Source organism: Lissotriton vulgaris, chromosome 3_1 (assembly GCF_964263255.1).
Source record: "Lissotriton vulgaris chromosome 3_1, aLisVul1.2, whole genome shotgun sequence".
NCBI lineage: Eukaryota > Metazoa > Chordata > Amphibia > Caudata > Salamandridae > Lissotriton > Lissotriton vulgaris.
The window spans coordinates 372,125,190-372,138,121 of record NC_141689.1 but is presented as its reverse complement, the minus strand read 5'-3'; the positions used below and the strand labels follow the sequence as shown (position 1 = coordinate 372,138,121).

Here is a 12,932-nt window from a genome sequence, read left to right as displayed (position 1 = left end):
GGTTCTTACAATTTATTCAACCATTTCTGTTCCCAGAGGTGGAATGTCTCACTCCGCCCTGGGGTTGCACAGAAGGGAGCCTCAGACTAACATGGTTTGTGCATTACACAGGGGCACACGAAAAAGCCAACACTGAGGATACACTGACATAACAGCTATTATTCGGCATCTAGTCAAGTCAAGTCAAGTCATAACATTTATATAGCGCACTACATACCCAGAGGGTTTCAAGGCGCTTAGGAAGGGGAGGAGGATTATTTGTCAAATATCCACGTTTTAAGCTGCTTTCTGAACGCTAGGTGATTCTGGGTGAGGCGAAGGTAAGCGGGGAGTGAGTTCCATGTTTTGGCAGCCAGGTATGAGAAGGATCTGCCTCCCATGGTGGTCTTGTTGATGCGAGGTACAGTGGCGAAGGCTTGGCTGGAAGAGCGAAGTTGGCGGGAGGGGGTGTAGAAGGACAGTCGAGAGTTGAGGCAATCTGGTCCGATGTCGTAGAGTGATTTGTGTGCGTGGGTAAGCAGTCGGAAAGTAATCCTCTTATTGACGGGTAGCCAGTGGAGGTCTTTAAGGTGACCAGAGATGTGTTCGTTGCGTGGGATGTCTAATATGAGCCTGGCTGAGGCGTTTTGGATTCGTTGTAGTTTCTTCTGGAGTTTAGCGGTGGTACCTGCGTAGAGGGTGTTTCCGTAGTCCAGTCGGCTCGTGACTAGAGCGTGGGTGACTGTTTTCCTTGTTTCGGAGGGGATCCAGCGAAATGTTTTTCTGAGCATGCGAAGAATGTTAAAGCAGGAAGAGGATACGGCGCTGACTTGTCTGTTCATTGAGAGTGAAGAATCCAGGATGACGCCAAGGTTCCGTGCGTGGTCTGTCGGGATGGGTGCATTTCCGAGGGCTTCCGGCCACCAGGAGTCGTCCCATGCAGAGGGGGATTTACCTAAGATGAGGACTTCTGTTTTGTCTGAGTTCAGTTTCAGACGGCTTTGTTTCATCCATTCGGCGACTTCTTTCATTCCTTCGTGTAGGTTAGTTTTGGCGGTGCTGGGGTCCTTGGTGAGAGATAGGATCAGTTGAGTGTCATCCGCGTAAGAGATGATGTTGAGGTTGTGTTGGCGGGCGATGGCCGCGAGGGGGCTCATGTATACGTTGAAGAGGGTGGGACTGAGTGAGGATCCTTGTGGTACGCCGCAGATGATTTCAGAGGCCTCGGACTAGAATGGTGGGAGGCGGACTCTCTGGGTTCTTCCGGTGAGGAACGAGGTGATCCATTCCAGTGCCTTTTCTTGGATTCCGATGTTTCTGAGGCGTTGTAAAAGGGTGCTGTGGCAGACTGTGTCGAAGGCTGCAGAGAGGTCGAGGAGGATAAGGGCGACTGTGTCTCCATTGTCCAGTAGAGTTCGAATGTCGTCTGTTGCTGCGATGAGGGCGGTCTCAGTGCTGTGTTTGGCTCGGAAGCCAGATTGTGAGGGGTCGAGTGATTTGTTGGCTTCGAGGAAGGCGGCGAGCTGGTTGTTGACAGCTTTCTCGATGACTTTGGCCGGGAATGGAAGAAGCGAGATGGGGCGGTAGTTTTTGAGTTCGGTGGGGTCTGCTGTTGGTTTTTTCAGAAGGGCGGTGAGTTCAGCGTGTTTCCAGTCTTCTGGGAAGGTAGCGGAGTTGAAGGAGCAGTTGATGACGTCTCGGAGGTGCGGAGCTATGACGGAGTCTGCTTTGTTGAAGATGTGGTGAGGGCATGGGTCTGTGGGGGATCCAGAGTGGATGGAATTCATCAGGCGGATGGTGTCCTCAGTGGAGATTGGGTTCCAGGCGTTAAGGGTGTTAACGGGGGGAAGATGGTCAGCTGATGGTAGGGTGGGTTGGCTTCCGGGTTGGTTGTCAAAGCTGTTGAGGATGTCAGCAATCTTGTTGTGGAAAAAAGAGGCTAGGGAATCGCAGAGGGTTTGAGAGGGGGTGATGTTGTTGGAGTTGGCCGAGGGGTAGGAAAATTCCTTGACGATGTTGAAAAGTTCCTTGCTGTTGTGGGCGTTGTTGTCAAGTCGATCCTTGAATGCTGTTTTCTTGGCTTTTCGGATCAGTTGGTGGTGAGTACGGATGGCGCTTTAGAAGGCGTCCTTGTTGCTGGTGGATGGGTCTTTTTTCCAGGCCTTTTCAAGGGAGCGGCACAGTTTCTAGGGTTTCCAGGGGGCTGAACTCTGTGGCTAAGTGTGGCCTCAGGCTCAGTGATCATTAGAAATTCCCTGCACAATATCTGAATTGCGCTTGCCCATATGACCATAACAAGAAGCAAGTATGGGGGAGATAGTACGAAGGTCATCACCTGGAGCCCGTTCCCATGCTCTGGCATTGGTTTCTTACGCTAACACTTAGCTGGTGATTTCAATTTCCCCCAACTACAGCTCCAGTCACATACGTTTGGCCCCATGCTTTCAGGAAGTAGCCAAATGGATGGCTAACTATAAAATGAAGCTCAATGAAGACAAGACTGAGGTTATGCTATTGGGCAATCTCAGCAAGAAAATCCCAACTCATGTCCCGGACTGCCTGGAGAGGCTTCCCAATCCCAAATGTATGATAATAAGTCTTGGCATGTGGCTGGAATCCAGCCTCACTATAGACCACCAGGCCAAGCAACTTGCTGCTAATTGCTTTGGTGTCCTGAGATGGTTAAGAAAGGTTCTTAATCTACTTCCTTTTTAAGCCAGAAGATTAAGCATCCAGGCTTGCATCATTTCACACATTGACTATGGTAATGCCCTATACCTTGGTTCCGGCCAATATGTGATCAAGGCTGCAGGTCACTCAGAATGCCACTAAGATATTGCAATTTTGCAATTAGCACCAAAAAAAAAAAAATCGGCACTTTTGTAAAAATCCAGTGATTTTTTCCAAAAGTGCAGTCAAAAATTTGCATTGTAAATACATTGAACGAAAAGTCCTTTTATTGACTCTGCTCTGTGAAGAGACAATAAAAGGAGGGTGAGCAAGAAGTTAACAGGTGGCAAGTTACTCTGTCGCTTGCCTTTAAAATGCACAAACCCTCCTCCTGTGCTGTCAGGTCCTTGCCCAACCCTGCCAGTTGTTTCCTGCGACCTCTTGCCCTTTACTCTTTATTTTTTTTAACCTTTACATAGAGCAGACTTATCACGTATTGGAGCTCATTAAATCAGCTCCAATTATGTTTAACAATTTTTTCTTTTTTTAGGGACGAGGAGATTAAGGGCCAGATGTAGGAAGGCAAATACCGGTCGGTAATGGCCGATTTCGGCCGTTATCGACCGGTACTTGGAGTGTGGGATGTAGGGGCAAGTCAAGATATAGATTCAGTAATTTTACCGAATCTGTAATTTTACCGTTTCGGTAAAATTACCAAATCTGTAGCTTGACATGTAGGTAGCACTGCAATCGGTGCTACAGGGGTTTAAGAATACGTTATCTACTACCAATTAGAAGTTGGTGGTAAATAATGAAAACCCTTTAAAAATCATTTTTTTTGCTTTTAAAACAGTGCCATGTTGCAGACATACATGCCCTAAGGGCATGTATGTCTGCAACATGTGCACCCATGCACAATTGAGGGGTGCAACAGGGTGTCAAAGTGACACCCTGCCACCCTTCTAGGTTTCCCCCAATTACCGAATCGGTGTTTACCGATTCGGTAATTACCGAATCACACCGATTCGGTAATTAAATTGGTACAATTACCTACATCCCGATTGCCAGTTCTTAAATACCGAATCGGTATGATTCGGTGTTTAAGAATTGGTAATCTGGGATTACCTTAATCGGGCCCTTAGTGATTTGCCCAGATTCACATATTGCGAAAACACTGGGACTCAAACCTGGTTCCCCAGGTCCAAAGTCTGCAGCTTTGGCCGTAATGTCATATTCTCTCAGTTCACCAAAGAAAGGAGGAGTCATCCCATCCTGTGTCTTTTCTCTCCCATGGTAAACACCACTTCTTCCACCAACCCCAGGACACTCATTGTCCCCCATTGCCCTCCCATTCCTGAGTCTCCTGTGTACCTGCCACTCCATTTGCCCCCTGGCTGCCCTCTGTACCTTTGGAATAGAGGCTGTCCAAGAGAGCAATTTTAAAATTTTGAAATGCACTCTCTGGCAGCAGACACCCTCATGTTCTGAGTTGCCATGCTGCAGGACACTGCTAGGTCATAGAAAGTGACTGGTCAGAGTCTCCAGTAGTGACCAAGCAGTATTTTTTGTGGCCAGCACATCTGCCTTCCTCAAAAAGAATGCACATTTTAGGGTTTGAGATCGCACATTTAGATTTTTTTTGCCACATTAATTTCCATCCCAGGCCAAAAAATACTTGGAGGGTTTGGGGTTTTATGATAAAAGGGAATATATTCCTCCAAGTCCCCTGTGCAAGGCACGTTTATTAGACTGGATACTGTTGCACCGGACCTTGGGGGAACAGTTGCATGAAGTTGAACATTTGGGAGACTTCATAGGTGGGGGTGACAAGCCAGGATGACTCTTAGCCTGACTGCTTAAGAGAGTGACTCATACCCGCATGATATTGGCGCCCACAGGGAGAGATGGATCAATGGTGATCACACAAATAGCCATTAATAAATACTAGAGGGAGCACTTGGAGGAAATCTATAAGCAGCCATGACAGAACCATGATCTTTCCGCAACACACTTCTTAACCCCTTCAATGCTGATGACGAGCTCAGCTCGTCATCAGCCACGGGGGCGTGTGCGGATGACGAGCTGAGCTCGTCATCTTACGCGGCTTTTAGAAAAAGCCGCGTACGGGAAAAATAACCGCCGCAGCGATGCGGTTAACAAGTGTAGAAGTCCCAAAACCTTCCAAGGAGAAGATGCTTGAACTAGAGGCAAATATCACACAAGAAGAGCTACATGCAGTTATCCTTGAGTTGCTGCTTTATTATACTCTAGGGGAAGATAGTTTACCATTGGAATGTTATCAGGTATATACCTTGCTGCTCCCAGATTACTTACTGGAGGTCAGAGACATCGGCCAACTACACCAGTGGTTGTGGGAGGCTGTCATAATTATGTTGCCTAAACCAGATAGAGATCCTTTGCTGCTAGGGTCTCATCGGCCATTGTCCATAATGAAGGTAGAAGTGAAGGCACTATCCAAAATTATTGAGAATTAGCTCAAAAAGTGATTGTGATGCTGGTACACAAGACCAGTTGGTATTTATACCTGCCAGGAGTACCCTTATGAATATTAGAGGTTGACCCATGCCATGCACACAGTTCAGAATCGAATGTAGATGCAGTATTGGTGGTCTTATATATGAAAAAGGCATGTCATACATTATACTGGGGATACATGATGGCGTTCCTCTGGAAGATGGAATTTAGCCCGAAATCCCTAAATTGATATCTTTATTCTATTCAAATCCTAGGGCCCGGGGCTCACTCCTGAGGTTTCATGCTGGACAGCTCTGGTACTCGACAGATGCCTGGTCCCCTCTTTGTTTGCTCTGGATATAGACCTACTAGCTCCATACCTGCATGGAGTGCTGAAAGACTGGGGTATTCTGGTGCGGAATACAACTCACTTTGTCTCTTTATATGCATATGATGCTCTCCTCTATTTCAAACAACCACACATTTCTATTCTGAGACTACTGCCCGAACTTTCAAAATTTGGAGAGGCTTCAGGGCTCTTTATCAACCAGGGTAAATTATTATTGTTTCCATTGGCAAGGCTAGGAGGCACTCCACTAGAAAAGGTCCTCAGGTAGGGCTACGCTGGGAAACTGATAGGTTCTGTTATTTAGGTACACGATGGTGCACATATCTCAGAATCATCTCGCCCATAACATGAACAGGCCTCTGTCCACTTTTGGAACACTCAGCCCTGGTCTATGGCAGGAAAGATAGCAGTGGCAAAAAATGTTTTCTTTCCACGTTGCCTGTACGGTGTGCAAAAATCTATGTGTCCAATTTCCAGAACCACATTTAAAAAACTAGATAGTCTGCTCTTATCATTGATATGTGTGAGCAAAAGGAGCAGGGTAGGGTTGAAGGTCCTCATCAAGGGGGGTGGGGGGACTGGGAATACTGTGACGTGTACTACATGGCAATGCAGCTCCAGCATGCAGCAAAATGGTGCTTAGTCTAGAACAATTTGGAAAAAAGGCTCCTCCTAGAGGGAGAGGAGGGGTTGGACAATTTACTAGTTGACGTTTGGGGCACATCAGGAACGCCACTGTCCCTTTATAGTACAACAGGAGCGTGGGAAATTATGGTGAAGGTGGTACTATGCAAACCACCTTTCTCAAGGAAATTACCGAATTCGTGGCTAAGGCCTTTCATAAACCTTGGTGGTCATATGTTCATGAGGAAATGGACGGAGGCAGTTGCACTACCCTAGGAGCTCTATTGTCAGGAGAGGATTGTATTACATTCCTGGAGGTCCAAGAACTTTTTGGAATAGGTGCAGGCAAATATCAGCAGTTTTTCAAGCTAACTGAGACTATCAGGGCTCTATGGATGAACTCCCCATCAGCTCCAGCTGGGAAACAAACACTTGGAGTTATGTTAGAAGAGGGGCTGCAGGGCAGGTGTTTTTCTGACTTTATGTTACATTGGAACAAGACAGGACCACATTGGTTCTGAAAACAAGAGCGAGACAGAAGGAGGACTTGCAGGAACCTTTGTCAGATAGGGAGTGAAGAGCTGTGTGCACCCAGGTGAAGGAGATCTCCAGAAACACCAAATGCAAACTGGCACACTTTTGTATATTACATCATATCTATCTCACAACTGCAAGACCGCATTGCATTTACCAATCTAGACCTCATACATGCCCCACCTAGACTTCACACATGCCCAGGTATAAAACTGGGATGTGGGTTTCCTACGAATGGTTTGGAGCTGTTTTGGGGTACTGCAATACTGGAGTGAAATCATGAAAAGGTTGAGGGGGTCCAAATAGAGCTCACAGTCACGCATTTTCCCCCAAAGAACAAAACAATTATGTTTTGTAATATTGAGGTTTCTATTATCAACAAAAAGGTGTATGGCCATCTGGTGGTTGGCGGACATTAGACCTTCGATGTGGACATGACTGAGGGTTCTGGAGGAGTGGGTGCTACTTTAGGAATGACAAATGAAAGGCGTGTGTACAGATGAGAATGCAGAGGACAGCTGTGTGATATGAGCTGAACTTTAACATGAATTGGTGACCCCACTACCCAAGTAGAAGCATCCCTTGAGGAGGTAGAGGCGTTTCAGAATTTCATTGATGCACTCATCCCCTCTCTTGTGACTTTCATGTAATGCATCTTTTGAATGTTTCTCAAAAACACGAGCTAGGAGTTTTTTAGACATGCCATCCCTGTACACTTGCTCATGGTGATGATGTGGAGCGCTATGTTTAGGTTTAAAATTGTGCCTCACAGGCTGTGAGCTCGTTTCCCATTACTGTTCCCACTAAGCAGTTGGGGTCTGAGCTGGCTAGACGTGAAGTGTTATGGGCTGTGTAATGCAGAATAAAGTACTCTCTGAAACGCTTCCCAGCTTCTAAAGTCCCTCATTACAGTAACTCAGGGAGGTATGTAGGAAAGATTGAAAAGTTCTTATTCCCGCAAACACCTGCATTTATAATTTTGTCTAATGTTGCTCTTTGTAGCAAAAAGAAGCACAAAGTTCCCCAGTAGGTCTAGAAAGAAGGAGTGTGTGTGTGTAAGGCGTAGATAGAGAAGACCAAGAGGGAAAGAAAAAAGGGAAATTTCCCTCTTGGGAACTAGAACCCTCACACACCCAGCAAGCTAGGTGTCATGCTTCATCATGTGGGTCCTGCTCCTCGTCAGACTGGCGCTGCAATGTCTGACAGGCACCCGCGTAGGGGCTCTTTAGCGGAGATCTTTTGTTCCAGCCATATGGTGCATGCGTGTGAGAGGGCAGAAAAATTGTGTAGTCGTGGGAAAGTGGTGGTAATTAAAAAAGGTAAGTTAGTCCACAAGGATTTTTAATGGCATGGCTAACTCCCTTGGTTAAAATAGTGGGAGGGGAGATAGACGCTAACAATGTTACTGGCGAAGATATCTGCAACCCTCTGTTTAGGTCGACATGTTTCATGCTAATCTAGCAATTCCTCAGGACCTTGGTGTCAAGTACTACACAGTGAATTAAAAACGTATACAAGCTTTATTTTATTGGTCTGTGATGGGCAGGCCAACTGGTCCTGCCTCAAGTGGTGCAACCTAGAGAGAGGGAGAACATATAGGGAGATGTGTCAGCATAATCCTCCTCTCGAGCCTAGGTGCATTTCCCTATATACAGAACACACACACTAAAATATTTACAAGACTCTATCTACGCCTTACACACACACACTCCTTCTTTCTAGACCTACTGGGGAACTTTGTGCTTCTTTTTGCTACTAGTGTCTTGGACGTGTACACTGGACCCCGTTAAAAATTGTCCTTCCGAAGTTCCTTTCTTTGTTAAAATAATGTTGCTCTTACTCTTACGAGCTGGATAGACCTATCAGTGAAATCAAGTAATCTCGGATTGTGGAATAAATTTGCACACTATATGGGGGGGGGAACGTCGTGTATGACGCAACTTTTAGCACGCAGTGCTATTACAACGCGGTTTTTAAATCGCATTCTATTACAACGCATGACTCCTGGGGGGCGCTCAAGGATAGGGAATACTTTTAATTTACTATCTAGCACCTTCCCTAGTGTCAACGGGGACTGGTGTTGGAATAGTAAATTAAAATATTCACTATCCAACACCCCTTTGTATTATGCGTTGTAAAAGAATGCGTTATAAAAACCGCGTTGTTACAGCATGCGTGCTAAAAGCATGCGTTGTAACAACGTACATCCACTCTATGGCTACGGACAAGGAAAAAGTGTTCCAGAGGTAATGCCATTTCTGCTTGCAGCCTGGCTCGTTTTGTGTTAGGCCATGTTCTACTCCTCTGCAGTGAAGCACAGAGTTAGGTAAGCTGTGCAAAAGTACTTCTTTATTAGCAACCTTGTACCATAGCATTTCAGTACAATCATCAGGGAAGCACAGAATCATCTTTCCTAACATTCTACACATATGCTATTAATACCTGGAACCTACACCACCTACATTCTACATGGCCAACAATTATTCTATATTCTACTCCTATTACATTATTACGACCCATTACTACAGCCCCCTACCATTTGTATTGTTGCAGCAAAGAATAAAAATAAAAAGCTTTGAAATACAAACAGCGGTGGAAGGTGTTAAAAGTATGACACTATCTCGTTATGAACAGAGGGGTCTGTGGTGGCCAGTAAGCGAGAAAGTAAATTTTTGTTAATTTGCATCAATTATTTACTTCTGATTGCATTCTGTGTTGGCCTTGATAGAGGTAAAGGATACATACAGAGCTCAATTTTTACTGGCTGTTGTATTGCTGATTGTTGCATCATTTTGGTGTGGTGTGAATTTATGTTTATTAGTAGTTGATCATTTTGGCCTCTGTTTATTTTAGTACCCTTCTGTAAGACCACTTCAGTGGATTTTTTTTGATTAATTATTTTCCTTATGAATTGATAGACCTATTTTGAGGTCTTCTATTCCTTCCTTTGTCGAGCGCATTGTTTCTCGATCATTTGCAACCAGATCTGTATGACTTTTCCTGTTCCCCTCTTCAGAGTTCACTGCAGTTTTTAGGAGCTGCATCCTGTGTTCTGTGTGATTTTTTGCTTCTATTGGCATATCTTTGTTGTTGGCCCTATGGGCTTGTCCAGTGGTTCATGTACGCTTTTTTGGCCCCTCGTTTGTTTTAGTTGATACGTCTGAAGAGTCCATTAGTGAGGGAATCTCATGAATGCATTTTTGGTATTCCTCAAGATCTTGACTTGCTAGGTCTTGGTCCTTAAGTATTGCTGCAAATATTGGGTATAATCTATCTCCCAGTTGACCAACACTTCCCATATGTTGTAGATTTTTCTGGCCTTCCTAGCATGTTGCCTTTGTCCTTTTGTTTGGTGAAAGGTCAGGGGCTTGTCTTGTTCAGTTTGCGGATTCATTGATTGCTCAGGCGAGGCTGTGCTACTGTTATCTGGAACATACAATGACGATGGAGGGTTTTCTAATTTAAAAGTTTTTTTGTCATTTTTGTTTGGTTCTTGCGAAAAAAGGGTGATTTCTGACATGGGTCTATTTAATAATCTGGGTGTTTCCTGAGGTATGGTTGTTTTTTTACTAATTACTGAGTCCCGCTTTGATGTACCTTTTGGTGTGGGTGTTTGATTACTCTGTTTGCTTTCACGCAGTCATTATAATACAAACAGTAGTTATCACAGCCAGATCAGTCAGAAGTCTCCTGCAGTCAATAAGCAGAGGAGCTCCAACGCTGAAGGGAGAGCACTGCACACATTTATACCAAACTTGAAGAGTTTCAAAGTAAAGTCACATGAGAACAGCTTTAATCCAACTTTTGCACACTCAGAACATCGTAAAAACTAAGATACTTGATCCCCTAGTCTACCTCAAAGGGCATGGCGGAGAAAGAAAAGGGGTGGACTGCTGATCAACTTAGAAGTTGCCCTCAAGACAAAGAACAGGCCCCCTAATATTGTCAACAATTATGGGGAATACTTAGGCAAAGCCTTGCTGCCCAGGAAAAACAAGCATTGAAAATGCAATAGGTCTCACCTTTAATTAAGCTAGAGCCATTTGCTTTGCTGATGGTATTGTCTAGCAAAGCAAATGGCTTTAACTTGATGAAAGGCGAGACCTATTACATTTTTAATGCTTGTTCAATAGTATATACCCACCATAGTTGCTGCTTATTTATCTTATACAACGAACAACCCCCGACATAGCCAATAGTCTTGACTTGTTGCATGTATGATGTTACTTGTATCGTATATCTGGATGCAATGACAAACAGCAAAATACAAGTCGGAGGGCACACTATGCTAAACACAGATTGTTAGCTTGTGTGTTTTTAAGCCACACCTTTAATTACATTAGCCACGCCACTTTGAGAGTCCCCACAGTTTTTTTCATCCCACTTAAAGCCCTGCTGCTAGGGGTCGAAGAGAAAGGTGTGGACAAGGTGAGAGGACAGAGGTGTGGTTTGAGCGGGGTGACCGTCTGCAGGCAATGAAGTGTCCCGCCATTTCTCACCAAAGTGCTTCAGCTCTGTGACATAAATACAGCACCCGCATTTGCCCTGCGCCTCACCTTCCCTCGGGCTCTTTCCAGGCCTGAGTGCTCGCCATGCAGGGGCCTCGTGAGGTCAGCACTCGATGACAAAGGTTCGCACAATGGACTTAAGTCTGATCGATGGAACATCACAGCTGGAAGAAGCTGTTTTTAGCAGTGTGTTGTGTTTGCGCCGTTCCTGTTTGCTGGGGGGTTTGTAGTGGTGGTGAGAGGTGGACTTGGCCGAGAGTGGTGTGCTGTGGATTTGTGGCAGTGGGAAGAGGTCGGTGGACAAGTCTGGGGGCGCAGTGCGAAGGAAGTAATTTTAAGACACCTGGTCTCTTTGTGCCCTGCGGGGGATTTGTTGTATTTTGTAATACCTACAGACACAGACTCCCGCTCTGAGGCTTGTAAATGTAAATTGAAAGAGCTTGCAGGCAGTGGGCGGAAGCCATTTTAGGCAGCAAGCCGCGTTTGCGCCCTTTTAATATTTTGTAAACAATGTTTTAAGTTGAGCAGAATTATTTAGCATATACAGAGGCGATCAAATGTCTTAGATGGGGGTACAATAAAAGACAATCCAAATAAAAGACATGAGGAGGGGAGGGAGGGGTTAAAGGCAACACGGACACTGGTTGAATGAAAAGTGAGATGCGGGCGGTGCTTGAAACTACGAGCAGTAGCAGGGACCTACACGCTGAAACTGTGATACGCACATAAATACATTCCAAACAAACGGCATGACGAGGGAAGGGAGGAGCTATATCAACACAGACACTGGGGAGCCCAAGTGATTGCGGCACTGTAAGAAATAAATAAAGGCGCACGCACATGCCGTGTCGGGAGAGAAAGGAAAGCCAGCCATTAGCTGAGCGGGAGCGCTGTTCAGGCACGGAGTTCGCTCATGCGTGCACGAAAGGAAGAGAAGGCACCAAGGCGAGTGCACGGGGGCCGTCGCAAGCGTACGAACAACAAATGCATGCGAGTGTGCACATCCTCACGCTAATTAAAGTAAACAAAAATAGCCACATATGCATTCCTTTTTTTTTAACGTACGCGTGCATTTTTAGCTTTGTGAATGGCGAGAGCAGACATCTTTGTCCATCTGTACGCGTGTGCATTCAGCTTTGGCTAAATTGATCGTAAAAGGTCCTCGCATGGCGTTAGCATGCACGCTGCTAACGCCAGGCAAGACATAAATATGGACTCAGTGCCCACACAACATCCTAACAGGAGCACAAGTGAAACAGCCAGGTGCCAACAGAAACATCAGTGTTGGGTAGAGTACGTGTACCCTACACCTCACTTAAAGACACCAGGCTCTGTGGTAAGATTGAAGAGAATTTCAAATGACTTCACCTAAAAATAATTTTTTGATTAAGAACAGAAGCCAACAAAAACGAGAAAGCATAAAAACAATTTTAAAAAAGATCAGAGTGGACACCATTACTTGGAAGAAACCCTAAACGTGATGGATTCATTGACTGTTTATGACAACAAATCCATAAAAATATGCAAAAAACATAACCATACAGTCTCAGTTACAGTGCCACTCATCCATGGTTTATTTATTATCCAGGTACAGTGGACCCATTCACAAATATTTTGCTGGAACCTACCCTTGAATAACTCCTGGCTTAATACTGAAATCCAGCAACAAGCCAAGAGTATTCTAAACGTACTCATGGAATTCAGGAGTAGGTCCAGATGGAAGAAGACAATATCACCCCATCTGAGAGCAAACTCATTGTGAACTTGGTCCTTTGGTCTATAGAATTGCCTTT

General features: G+C 45.1%; 1 protein-coding gene across 5 annotated transcripts in view; it reads right to left on the bottom strand.

Moving 5' to 3' along the window:
• Positions 1-12,932, bottom strand: part of GHR (growth hormone receptor) — a 1,047,683-nt gene that overhangs the window by 865,169 nt on the left and 169,582 nt on the right. The gene's annotated exons all lie outside the window — the stretch shown is intronic.